The 12,991-nt window shown below is 39.3% G+C and overlaps 1 protein-coding gene across 1 annotated transcript in view; it reads right to left on the reverse strand.

Moving 5' to 3' along the window:
* Positions 1-11,124, reverse strand: part of Nipbl (NIPBL cohesin loading factor) — a 181,477-nt gene extending 170,353 nt beyond the window's left edge. The window contains exon 1 of the mRNA XM_021183780.2: positions 11,083-11,124. The gene's annotated coding sequence lies outside the window, so the exon portion shown is untranslated. The remainder of the gene's footprint in view (positions 1-11,082) is intronic.
* Between the last annotated feature and the right edge of the window lie 1,867 nt (positions 11,125-12,991).

The raw sequence follows: 12,991 nt of genomic DNA on the forward strand, positions 1-12,991 counted from the left end.
CACCCACCTGAGAAAACATTAACATTGGTTTTAGTGATTGCTTCCCTGTTTTCCTTCACTGCTTCTAAAGTCATCTGCTCAGTGTATGGTCTGTAATACCTTGCTTTAATCCTGACACCAACATGTATTAGATTTCTCCTATACATTCAGACATCCTTCAAAACTTCCACATGATATAAGGAGAAAGATAAGTAGCCGGGGGGGGGGGGGGGGGGGGGGGGTAGTGAGATGGCGCAGCGGGTAAGAGCACTGACTGCTCTTTTGAAGGTCATGAGTTCAAATCCCAGCAACCACATGGTGGCTCACAACCATAATGAGATCTGATGCTCTCTTCTCATGTATCTGAAGACAGCTACAGTATACTTATGTATAATAATAAATAAATCTTTTTTAAAAAAAATATGTAGCCGGGCATAGTGGTGCACGCCTTTAATCCCAGCACTTGGGAGGCAGAGGCAGGCAAATTTCTGAGTTTGAGGCCAGCCTGGTCTACAGAGTGAGTTCCAGGACAGTCAGGACTACACAGAGAAACCCTGTCTCGAAAAAAAAAAAACAAACACCCCTCCCCCCAAAAAAGGGGTGCTCACTGAAAAACTAGTTTGAAAACCAGTATATAAACACATGATTATATTACTCCTCAGTATGGGAAGAGGTAAGCATGCGTCTGACTAACATACCTAAGTCTAATTCTCTATTTTGAGGACTACTGTCTTAATGAAAAAATACTGTAAAAATATGTGGACTTGTAGATCCAGACTCGGAAGATGCAGGCTTTTGTGTGAGTGAACAAGATTGGTGTGGAGGTACACATCTGTAATCACAGCACTGGAGGCAGAAGACGTTCAAGGCCAGCCTGGCTACAGAGAAAGACCCTGTCTCAAATGGCAACAATAAAGAATATGTAATAAAACAATATTACGAAGTTCTAGGCCTTGCAGTCACTAAGTACATGTGGAACATCTATGTAGCATAGTGGTTCTCAGCCTGTCGGTTGCAATCCCTTTGAGATCACATATCAGATGTATACATTACAATTTGGGTTTTTTTGTTTGGTTTTTTTGGTTTTTCGAGACAGGGTTTCTCTGTATAACCCTGGCTGTCCTGGGACTCACTCTGTAGACCAGGCTGGCCTCCAACTCAGAAATCCACCTGCCTCTGCCTCCCAAGTGCTGGGATTAAAGGTGTGCACCACAACACCCAGTTTACAATTTGTAACCGTAGCAAGATCACAGTTATGAAGTAGCCCCAAGATAATTTTATGGTTAGGGGTCACCACAACATGAACTATATTAAAGGGTCACTGCATCAGAAGGTTGAGAACCACTGATGTACTGGAAACAGTACATGGGAAATGAGTAATTGTTTCTTTTCTCATATAACTGACAAATTATTATCCAATACATTTAAAACATGCAATAAGTTGCATCAGAAGTACTATGAAGTTACTGATGTTAATGAAGGTTTTATTAAAACTTTGCAATGATGGTAAATTGTTAACGTCAGTGAAGTAATTTCCAAATAGTTGACAGGGAAATAGAGACTAAATCAGTTATTCTTAATGAAAAGACAAAACAAAAATGTATGTGGATTAGAAAATTATAATCTGAAACCTAGTTTAAATATAAGAAATTAAAGAGGCTGGGATGTGGTACTCTTATCTAGTCTAAAAGAATTGCTTTTACTCCCCCAGGTGAAATTTGAAAACTTTGCATTTTGGAGTAGCTGCACAGTAACTACAGACTTGCTAGTTACATTATCCAGACAGGATAAGGAAAGTGTGGCTAACCTAGGAGTTACTTACAATTGCACAATAGGAGCCCAGTTGTTTAAATTGTTACATTCTTTGCCATACTGCTTTTTTTGTTGTTGTTGTTGTTATGACGATGTTGCTTTTGTAATTTCAATTAAAGCAACCAAACCAAACCAAACAACAACTGCTTAAGCAGTGGGGAGAAAAATAGAAGGTGAAAGAGGGTGGAGAAAGGAGACTCAGTAAGAAATTAACGTAATTATATGTTGAAATCACTTATGAAGGCCGGCTATAAAATCTGAGGGGGAAGCAGAAGGAATTAAAAGATAAAATAGAATCAAGGACAAATCAATGGATATGTAAGAGAAAGGATGAGGAAGTCAAGGGAACTGACCTTGCAACCTTAGCGTTCTCAACCTGTGGGTTGCGACTCCTGAGCATTACATGTCAGATGTCCTGCACATGAGACATTTACATTATGATTCATAGTAGTAACAAAATTACAGTTATGAAGTAGCAGTGAAATGATTTGTGATTGGGGGTCATCACCACATGAACTGTAGTAAAGGGTCCCAGCATTAGGAAGGTTGAGCACCACTGCTTGAGATGATCAGAGTGTACTTGACATATAGGATTAAGTGGAGGCTTAGAGCAGGGAGAAGAAATTTGATGTTAGAAAAGTTAAATTTAGCTGTGTGTGGTGGTGAATGCCTTTAATCCCAGCACTCAGGAGGCAAATCCAGGCAGATTTCTGTGAGTGCAAAGGTCAACCTGGTCTACAGAGTGAGTTACAGGACAGCCAGGACTGTTACACAGAGAAACCCAGTCTCAAAAAAAAAACAAAAAAAACAAAAAGGAAAGGAAGGGGAAGGAAAGGAAAGGAAGGAAAGAAAGAAAAGGAAAAAGGAGAAGAAAGAAAAAAAGAAAAGTTAAAACTTGAAGTGTTGACTGGCTAGGTAATTGGGAATGCATGTAGATATCCAGGAAATAGCTAGATACGAGACAGGAGTCATCTTTATCCATGTGCTAATTGAACCTGCAGGGTTGAACACAGTTTATAAAAATAAGAGGCAAGAAGTTTAAGGGATACTTGCTATGGCTTATTAACCCACTATTTTCTCTCAAAAAATTCTGAATGAACTTTTTTATTTATTGTATTCATTCAAATATTTCAGATGCTGGGCTCAAGAACCTGCAAACCGGGCTGGGGAGATGGCTCAGCGGGTAAGAGCACTGACTGCTCTTCCAAAGGTCCTGAGTTCAAATCCCAGCAACCACATGGTGGCTCACAACCATCTGTAATGAGATCTGACGGCCTCTTCTGGAGTGTCTGAAGACAGCTACAGTGTACTTACACATAATAAATAAATAAATCTTAAAAAAAGAAAAAGAGCCTGCAAACCTTACATCACCTAGCCCTGGGAGTTACTCAGTTGCTGTGTCTTTTACATTTTGCCTGAAAACAAAAGATCAGGAAAACAAGTGGATTTCCTAAGAAAGCAAGAGATTAACACTACTTTGTGGCAGCTAATTATTAACATGAAATGAAACTGTGAATATCTAGACTCCTTAGCTACACCTCCCTAACTTTCCAGTTAGTCAGAGTTTATTTACAATCCAATCTGCCGGCCCTCGCATGACAGCTACCCAGCCATTGTTAGCTTCTACCCTCTCCACACATTTTGGCTCTTTCAAATCAAAGATAAACTCGTGGTCCTGATAGTTCCTGTCACCTAGTGGTAAAAGGGATTAGACAAGAGTGGAAGTGAGGATTGTGCCGTATTGTAGAGCATTCCGTTCTTAGTAGTAAACCACAGCAATCAAAAGTCAGCTAGCTAGCTAGCTTGGCTAGTGAGACGTTTCAGTAGGAATTACACATGCTCTGCAGGCCTGAGTTCTAGTCTGGAAACCAATGGACGGTAGATGGAGAAACTTGAAATTTGACCTCCATTCACACGCCATGACATGTACACTCTCACACGTATACTATTTTAAGCTCATAGATGGCTGCATATGTTTTAAATCATACAAAAGTTGAATTATAGTCGATTATCTATTCAAAATTATTGAGTTTTGTAGTATTCTAAAGCATTGCCCAGATATCTAAATCAGCAATTTAGGGTATTATTATATATGTACATATCGCCATAGTCTGCACATAAATTTGCATATATGCAAATTAGGGTCATATACTAGTTAGTTAATTTTGAAGGCAATGCTGACATTACAAAAGATAAGGTTTTTTTGCTAAAGAACCAAGGTGCTGTTCAACAAGCGGCCTAGCACAACTGAGTAGCCATATGCAAAGACTAGGACCCTTCCCTCACACCATTTGCAAAAATTAGCTCAAAAATCAATGACATAAAAAAATCAAAATCTATGAAACTATGAGAACAGGTAAAGTGTTATGACTTTGGATTTGGCAAAGGATTGTTAACTATGAAAACAAAGCATCAGCTCCTCGAGTTCACACTGGCGCCATCAAAGTCTTTTATTTTAAGGGGCACCCACACGAGTGGAAGTTGAGAGCAAGAACAACAATCTACAGAACAGGAAAGAAAAGCACCTGCCATCATGTAAGGGATCTGTGTAATCTATAAAGAACTAAACTCAAAAATAATTTGATTTTAAAATAGGCAAAGAATCGGACTATCAGATGCTGTCCAAAGATGGTGAAAATTAGGTACCAATATCCAGTAAGAGCATGAAAAGACGTTTGGTTTCATTAGTCACTCAAGAAATGGAACAGCATTACAGATTAAAGGTATTGTCAAAGCTTCGGAGAAACTGAAAGCCTCGGTCGGGCACTCCCTTAGGAGTGTAAATACTGTAGCCATTTTGGAGAACAGAATGACACGGATTTGAATGACTAGCATTTCCATGTGACCTAGCGATTTTAGAGAAATGAAAATGTGCAAGAACAATGCAGCGTTATTCCCAGGAACCAGAAGTGAAAGGGAGCGACTATGAATCAACAAAGGTGCATAAACGACATGTGGGATATCGCTCTACCATGGCATAAGACACACGCTGCAGCGCTGTCGAATCCTCACAGAACACCATTAAGAAAAGGAGCTACTCACAGAACTTTATACACTGTATGATTCTTTTCCTCCCCGAGAACTGGCAAGAGAGACCTCTGTAGAGAGCACAGAATTCTATACAGAGAGAAAGTATATTCGCGACAGTTTAAAGGTGCTGTTGGCAAGGCGGGGTGAGGGTGGGGGCAGAAGCTACAGGTATCCTTTTTGAGATTATGGTGTTCTAAAATTGCAGTGATGCTTACACCAATCTGTGTGGACATGGAAAACAAACCAGTGAGGTTTAAGAGGTTGCGTTGGACACTATGTTAATTCTATCTCAGTAAAAGTGGTGAGCGCCAAACAAGGACTTCATACACACAGAGCCAATCGGAATTCCAGCTGATCCAGGTTCACACTCTTGAGAGTGACTCTTGGGTTTGTCTTCCATGGGTTAAGAAAGGGACTATGTATGACCATGTTTGGAAGACTCAAATAATTGCAAGAGAAAAGCCACAGAGCCCAATGTGCTGTATATATTCATCTTCAGAGTCCTAGGAGCACTGTGTTGTTGGTGAGCACTGTTTGCTTTCAACTCAGTCAGTTGCTCCTGAAGCAGAAGCAAGTTGACAGTGCAGATCCCTAGAAAACCCCAACATGGGAGTCAGCTGCAGGACCGCAGCACATAATTCAACTTAATGAACAGTTGTGAAGTTATTTCAAAATTCAGATTTTATTTCTAGCAAATGGCTCATCAGTTCTTTCCATCCTGTGATCCTATTCCATACAGGGCAGTTCTGGAATGGGACAAAAATTCACATGCCAAGTAATGTCTACCCATCTCCCATGTTCTAATTGGAATATTAATAACTGTTCCTTCACAAATCCATCAGCTCTTGAAATTTTTTCTTTACAGGCTCAAGTTCAGTGATTGCCAATACCTTCCTTGCAGCAGCCAGCAGAACATAATTGCAGTAGGTACCTGGGCTCAGACAAAGTTTGGTTCTTAGGGTTTCTTAGGGCAGGCTTGTAATCCCAGCTACTATGATGCTGAGACAGGAGGTGTCCTGTGATCAAGTTCTCAACCTGCCTGTGATATAGACACGATCAGAAGCAGCCTGAGAAATTTAATGAGATCTTGTCTCCAAATAAAATGTAAAAAGAGAGCTCTCTCAATATATGAGTGCATGAAACAGTAGGGTTTACCCTCTACTGAGAAGCAACAAAAACATAGCTGGGATGGTAGCAGACATTTATAGTCTCAGAATCTTAGACTCAGGAGTTGGAGGCAGGAGGATTGGGAGTTCAAAGCCTACCTCCTCCTACATACCAAGTTCAAGGTCAGGCAGAACTACAAGAGACGGTTTCAATCTAAAACAGTGTGATTCTTTAATAACCATACATTTTAGCTCTGAAGTAAGTAGCATTAGTGTAACTCCTCCAACAAGATTTCACAACCTAGTTGTCTTACCGCAGGAAAATGAAGTAACTAATGCATTATTTTTAGCACAAGACCTATTAGTTAGAACTCTAGTCACAACAAGAAGTCTGTGAACTATACAGAGAGCACTTTGCTAGAGAAGTATTGAAGAAATGTTCATGGATTAATTTACATCTCCGTTCCCATAGAAGTTGAAAAATGATTCTAAAATTGTAAACCATAAAAGACAAAGATGCTTCTCAAAAGAGGAAGTGTAGATGGTGAGAATTACTTTCTGTAAATATTAACTTTGTAGAACTAAAATAATCACAGTATTATTCTAAATCCTTAGGGATTTACAGTGGGAAGAAACGTCATTATACAAGCCAAAAGGAGTGATAGAGGATTTAATATAGAATATTGGAAAATACCCAGAAACCTTAAAATCTATAGCCTCCCTTCTTGCTATCCAATTTGTAGGTTTGTGTGTGGGGGGAGAGGGAGAGAGACGGCCTTGTTTACTGGGAATTCAGCCCAGAGTGTCCAGCATGCTAAACCAATGCTCTACCACTGAGCTATGGCCTTAGCTCTTCATTTTATCTTCTAAGTATCTGTTGATTTTGTGTATTTATTTCCAGAAACACCAATTTAGTCTAATGTAGTTATAATTCCTCAGTAAATAATTACAGTTGAAGTCCTACATTTTGAAATGTGAAAATGCTGAATTATTTACAGTTATAGATTTGAATAGATAACAGAACTCAGGATATGAGCAAAACGGCTGTCATCAATCTCACCTACCATTACAGGAATTGCTTACAGGCTGGGCTTCTGGCATCCACAGTGATACATCCCTTGTCCCCAACTTTCTCCTGCTGCCACAGTGATCTTTTCAAAACATAAATTTGATAATGTAATTTGGCTGCTTAAAAGTCTTCAATGGCTCATGTTACTTTAAAGAGATAAGATCCTTAAATAAGTCTTGGGTGTGTTTCTAACTGCCCCAGCCTTGTCTCCATTCCCCTCTGCCTTAGTGCTCTGTTCCACCTGCTTAGCCATCTTTCCCAATGCTTGGAACAACATTATTTTCCATCAAGCCGGTGTGCTCATAAGTTTTTTTCCTTTAGCCAGCTTACCTCAATTTGTATTTAGATACTGTGATGCGATTATTTTATTTATGTCTTACGCTCCAAACTGTGAATTCCACTAAGAAGGGACCATATCTAGCTTGTCATCACCTAACAGAGTATGTTTGATAAATTCAGAATGACTACCCCTTAAAGAACATAAAAGAATCTGAATTCTCACCTTGCATTCAAAGTAAATTAGAAAGTCCAAAGTTTTCAAATGGAAAACACAACAACTCACTTGAAACTGTGTTATTTTGGGCAAATTGATATTACCACAGTAATATCAATTTGCACAAATAGGTGCAAGGGTCTGAATTCAGATTTTCCTGCTCACTTGCAGAATAAGCTTTCTTACCCACTGAGCCATTTCTCCAGCACTCCCGCCAGCAAATCTTAAATTAGAAATTAAAGAACATCCTCAAATAGTTAAAAATCTGAATTCAATAGAATTAAGACTCTACCATAATAAATGTGTTCCCAGGAACATTGCAAAGATGTGACTCCATTAATATAATGGCATCAGTTAAGTCAGAAGCCATAGCATAATCTCATTAGGTGCCACAGCTCCTTTCTACTGTGTGTAGGTTGTCTTGGAAAGAAGAAGGAAGGTTTCCGGTAAAAACGGTGGAATTCTGGCAAGACCACTTTGATGTCTCAGAAAAATTCTAATTCATATAGAGAATTATAGTTAAAAAATGGAATGGTTCAGATCTAGAACGTAAATTTGAACCAAAAATGTGAATGGATGAGAGTTTTAAGTTTTTAAACTATGAATTATTTTTTTATAAAGTGAGGGTAAACTGGGTTATAATCTAAAAATTATAGTTCAAGGAATCCAACATCCCTGGATTAAAGGTCAAATGTAATCTAAATTCTAAGTGAAAATTAGCTTTAGCGATATCAGCAAGTATGTTTATAATAAACGGTTACTGGGATCTTTCATCAGCCCCTTGCTAGCTGTGTTAGAGTTTATATTCAGACATGCACACACTGATACACTTCACAAAAGCAGTTTTGGTTAGCTGTGGACTGCAGAGCAGTCAGGGATGACTTAGTGGACAAGAACACTTGCCGTACAAGGATTAAAACCTGGGTCTGAATCGTCAGCACCCATGTGAAGAGCTAGGCATTGCATGTACATACCTGTAGCCCCAGCATCTGGGGGAGGGGTGAAAAGAAGCAGATCCTAAAGAGCTCCCTTAGCCAGCCTGGCCGAAGCAGCGAGCTAGCTCCCGGTACAGTGAGAGATCCTCGCTCCAGCGAATAAAGTGGAAAGTGACAGGCGAGGACACGCATGCTCTGCTGTGGCCTCTGCATGCACACTTGGCATGCATGCATCATGCAGCCACACCCCACACAGACCACCACTCTCACACACCATTTTTATAAATACATACGTGCTTACATAAGAAATGTCACTTACACAATAAGTACAGACTTAAAAACAATTTCTTTAAAGCCAGGCATGGTGAGATACATTTGGAATCTCAGCACTCAAAGGGCAGAAGGATCAGGAGTCCAAGGCTAGCCTTGACTACTCAGTGAGTCTGAGCTATATTCTCATAGCTTTATCCAACAAAGACGACCCAACTCATATTACCACAGTTCAGTGTGGCTCCGCAAGAGTAAAACATTAGTACCCCTTCTACACTCTGATACTTCCTCTTCCGCTAGCTTACAAGTAGAACTAAACTGCCTTCTTACTGCTACTCTGACACAAGAAATACACAACTGTGCAGGGCACAGTGACACATGTCTAAAAATCCCACCCCTCAGGAGGCTGGAGCTGGAACATTACAAGCACTTGCCTGTGCTATGCAGTTAGTTCCAGGCCAGTGCAGAATAAATTGTGACACCAATCTCTCTGTCTCTGTCTCTCTGTCTCTCTCTCTCTCTCTCTCTCTCTCTCTCTCTCTCTCTCTCTCTCACACACACACACACACACACACACACAAGGCTGAAGTGATACTTAGATTGACATCATCGTGACTCAGACATTTGTATGTAACTCTTCCTATCCTGAGATGGAACTCTCTCAACCCCATTCTCTCCTTAGCAGTTAGAAATTATAATGGTGGCTGGTGTACATGCTGAGGGGAGGGAAAGGAATGGAGAATTGTTAGATGTCAGTGCAATGCCTAGCATAAAAATCAACTCGAATGTATGTTATCATTTAATTTTGAAACGTTTCAAATATATAATCTCCCTTATAGAAGGGACATAGGTGTTTTGAAAAGTATATTTTTAAGTCACTAAATAACACCCAAGATTTTTTTTTAATGTTGCTTTTCTTCTAAACAACAAAAAAGTTACTAGTCAACCTTTCCCAGGTTTTTCTGAAACTTTCCACTTTACTGAAATTAGAAACCAAGAAATCGCCTTGGCTTTACTAAGAAATGAATATGCCATGACTAAAGTGTTACACAACGGTGTCTCTTTCCCTGATGAATAAGCTGAAACTGATTGGCCCAAGTCACAAAGAGTTTGTAAGAAAGGGAAAAATAGGCTGGCTGAGTCTTAATAAATCATTATCACACAAAATTCTCTAGGCTATATATAGCTACTTATTATTAAGTGATCACAGACATAGTATGTACACTGTAATGTTAGTCCTTATTTGTAGTAAAAAAAAATTACTAATTATTAAGACCGAGATTAAATGAAACAACTACAAATAATTTTCACATCTTCAAGTCTACATTGGTTAAAAAGAAAGACAAAATTTAGTCATTGAAGTAACAAAGTAGCCTGAATCCTAATGTCTATATTTTCATTTCCATCCACCACTAATAACCTGAATACGTTAAGGTTAATCTTCCTGGCTAATTTGTTTAAATTGAAAATGAGACAAGAAAAGTAACTGCTAAAGTCCTTTACTTGGAGGGAGCAACTGGAAAGGGGCATTAATTTAAGAATAACATTTATTCTTAAGGATAAATGTCCACATCCTTAACTCTGTAACTTCTACCTTTTTATAATCGAGAAAATTTCTTGAAATAAAATCTCATTTGGCTTTTTGGTGGAAAGCATGAGATAAACCATGTATAGTCCAAGCATGCAGGAAATTATGGAGAATTCATTTTGCCATTAAACATACTTTTTCTTTTCTTGTAAAGACTCAACTGAGGTTCTTCTTGGACTCTGCTTCAGTTATATTAAACAAAAGCTTCTCTATGCTTTATGTGTTTTCATTCTATAAGAGAATGACAAAGTAATTTACAAAACAAATTATGTTAGTTATAATATTTGTTGTCTGTGCACCATGGCTCTCCCTAGCCTTTAGATTTACACTGTATCTGTATGCCTGTGGGAGATTATTTTTAACTTCTACTTTTACAATTGATTTAGTTGAACATGACTATGTAATAAACTATCATAAAAGAGAATCTGTGTATCTATAGATAAACAAAGTACAGATAATATAAAGTATGGCTATAATGCTGCTACTAATTCTTTCCAGGAACCTGGTCAAATCTTTGTCAGCGTATGAAAGACAGTGATGATGTTCTTCTGAAACAAGTGGGCTGCCAGGGTACCCTCCTAGTGTCCACAACTCCTGGCATTTGAAGCTTGAATATCCCATTTATAGTATCGCAGCCCGCCCAGTGCCGACCTTCTGAACTCCTGATCAGGGACGAGGTCCCAAACTAAAGGCTCTATTAATTTTAACAGTTCTACAGAACTCACGAAGACAGGGACTCCGGGATGAGGGCTGGCGCGTCTGGAAGGAAACACTAAGAGACTTGGTACCATTAGAGTTACCTGAGCGGTTAAGCGTGGGGAAAGTCGCGCTGCCTCATACCTGAGCTTACATTCAAACCGCTCTTCGCGCGGAGTTCTGTCTGGTTGGAGCGAGGAAGACGGTACCAAATTAAACGTTTTTGTTTCACTTATATTATTGCATGTGTTTGCTTACTGTGAGGTGTTCTGTTGGTCACACTAGTGATCTAGTGATGATGACGTCGCTTTGCGAGATGGGAGGTAAAAAAGTTAGATTTCTTTTTTTTTTTCTTTCTTTCTTTCTTTTTTTAGTTTTTTGAGACAGGGTTTCTCTGTGTAGCCCTGGCTGTCCTGGAACTCACTCTGTAGACCACGCTGGCCTCAAACTCAGAAATCCGCCTGCCTCTGCCTCCCAAATGCTGGGATTAAAGGCGTGCGCCACCACCGCCCAGCAAAAGTTAGAATTCTAAGAATAACCTCCCCTCCAGGAAAGTGGAACAGTCCAGCAATGGTTGGGGGTGGGGGTGGGGAGGCAACAGTCCAGGTGTGGTCAATGCAGTCACAGACCAGCTTCCTGATTTATGCGAGGAGGGCATGGGGTTTCAAATTAGAGCAAAACCAAGACAACTCTCTTGTGTAAAAATTGATTTGCCTTAATAGAGGTTTCTTAAATATAATCAATGAAAAGAACAAAAGAAGGAAGGAAGGAAGGAAGGAAGGAAGGAAGGAAGGAAGGAAGGAAGGAAGGAAGGAAGGAAGGAAGGAAGGAAGGAAGGAAGGAAGGAAGGAAGGAAGGAAGGAAGGAAGGAAGGAAGGAAGGAAGGAAGGAAGGAAGGAATTGTATACTCAAATTCCAACGAACCAGCTCTTACATTTTACCTAACTGACATCAATTACTGAGGTGTTTAAAGAGTGTTTTTCTCATTAGGAAGCATTGAGTGTAAAAAAAAGAACCCAGTGAGCGCTCATCTAGTAGATGGTATTAAAGATGCATATGCATAACATGCTACCATGTGTTTGATATAAAATATTTCAAAACAACAACAACAAAATAACATGGGAGCTACATTTTCTCCCTTTGCCTCCTGATTTTAATCTATAAGCATTGTCATTGCTTTTAACATCAAAACAATTCACAAAGTTATAAAAGAAAATAAAAATCACATGAAATCTTGTAGTTCAAAGATAGCCACTTCTAAAATGACGCCATTGTTTTAGATCTCTTATTACACATTCACATATACATAAGGTTTTGTATAACTGGATCAAGCCAGATGCATGATGTTTTATACACCACTTTTAGAGAAACAATACATTGTCTTTGCCTAATGTCTTTCAGGATAGGTCTGTTATTTTCTGTGGTTGTACAGTATAATTGAGCCATACATTATTAAACAAGTCACTGTTAAAGGACAGATGGTTTTCTGAACTTTCGCCAACAGGAAGTAGTATTCTAGAGAATCGCCTGTGTAGCCATCTTCAAGTGATTTCTTGTACAGTTATAGCCTCAGAATAGAACCCTAGAAGAGAGCTTGCTGGACCAAAAATAGGTTATCTTCTTAAAACTTGGTACCTATTTTTTAAACTGTCTCCCCCCAGAAAGATAAATTGATAATTTATCTGCATGTAACTCTGTGGTTCATGTGTGTAGTACCAACAGAGGATAGAAGAAAATGTTAGATACCCTGGACTTACAGACAACTGTTAGCTGCTAGGAACTGAACCCAGGTCCTCTAGAAGAGCAACCAATGCTCTTAAGCTCAGCCTTCTCTCCCCTAAGTGTCCAGCCCCCCCCCCTTTTTTTTTTTTTTTGGTAAAGGTTTTTGTTTTTGTTTTGTTTTTGTTTTTGTTTTTGTTTTTGTTTTTCCGAGACAGGGTTTCTCTGTATAGATCTGGCTGTCCTGGAACTCACTCTGGAGACCAGGCTGGCCTCGAACTCAGAAATCTGCCT

Source organism: Mus caroli, chromosome 15 (assembly GCF_900094665.2).
Source record: "Mus caroli chromosome 15, CAROLI_EIJ_v1.1, whole genome shotgun sequence".
NCBI classification, from domain to species: Eukaryota; Metazoa; Chordata; class Mammalia; order Rodentia; family Muridae; genus Mus; species Mus caroli.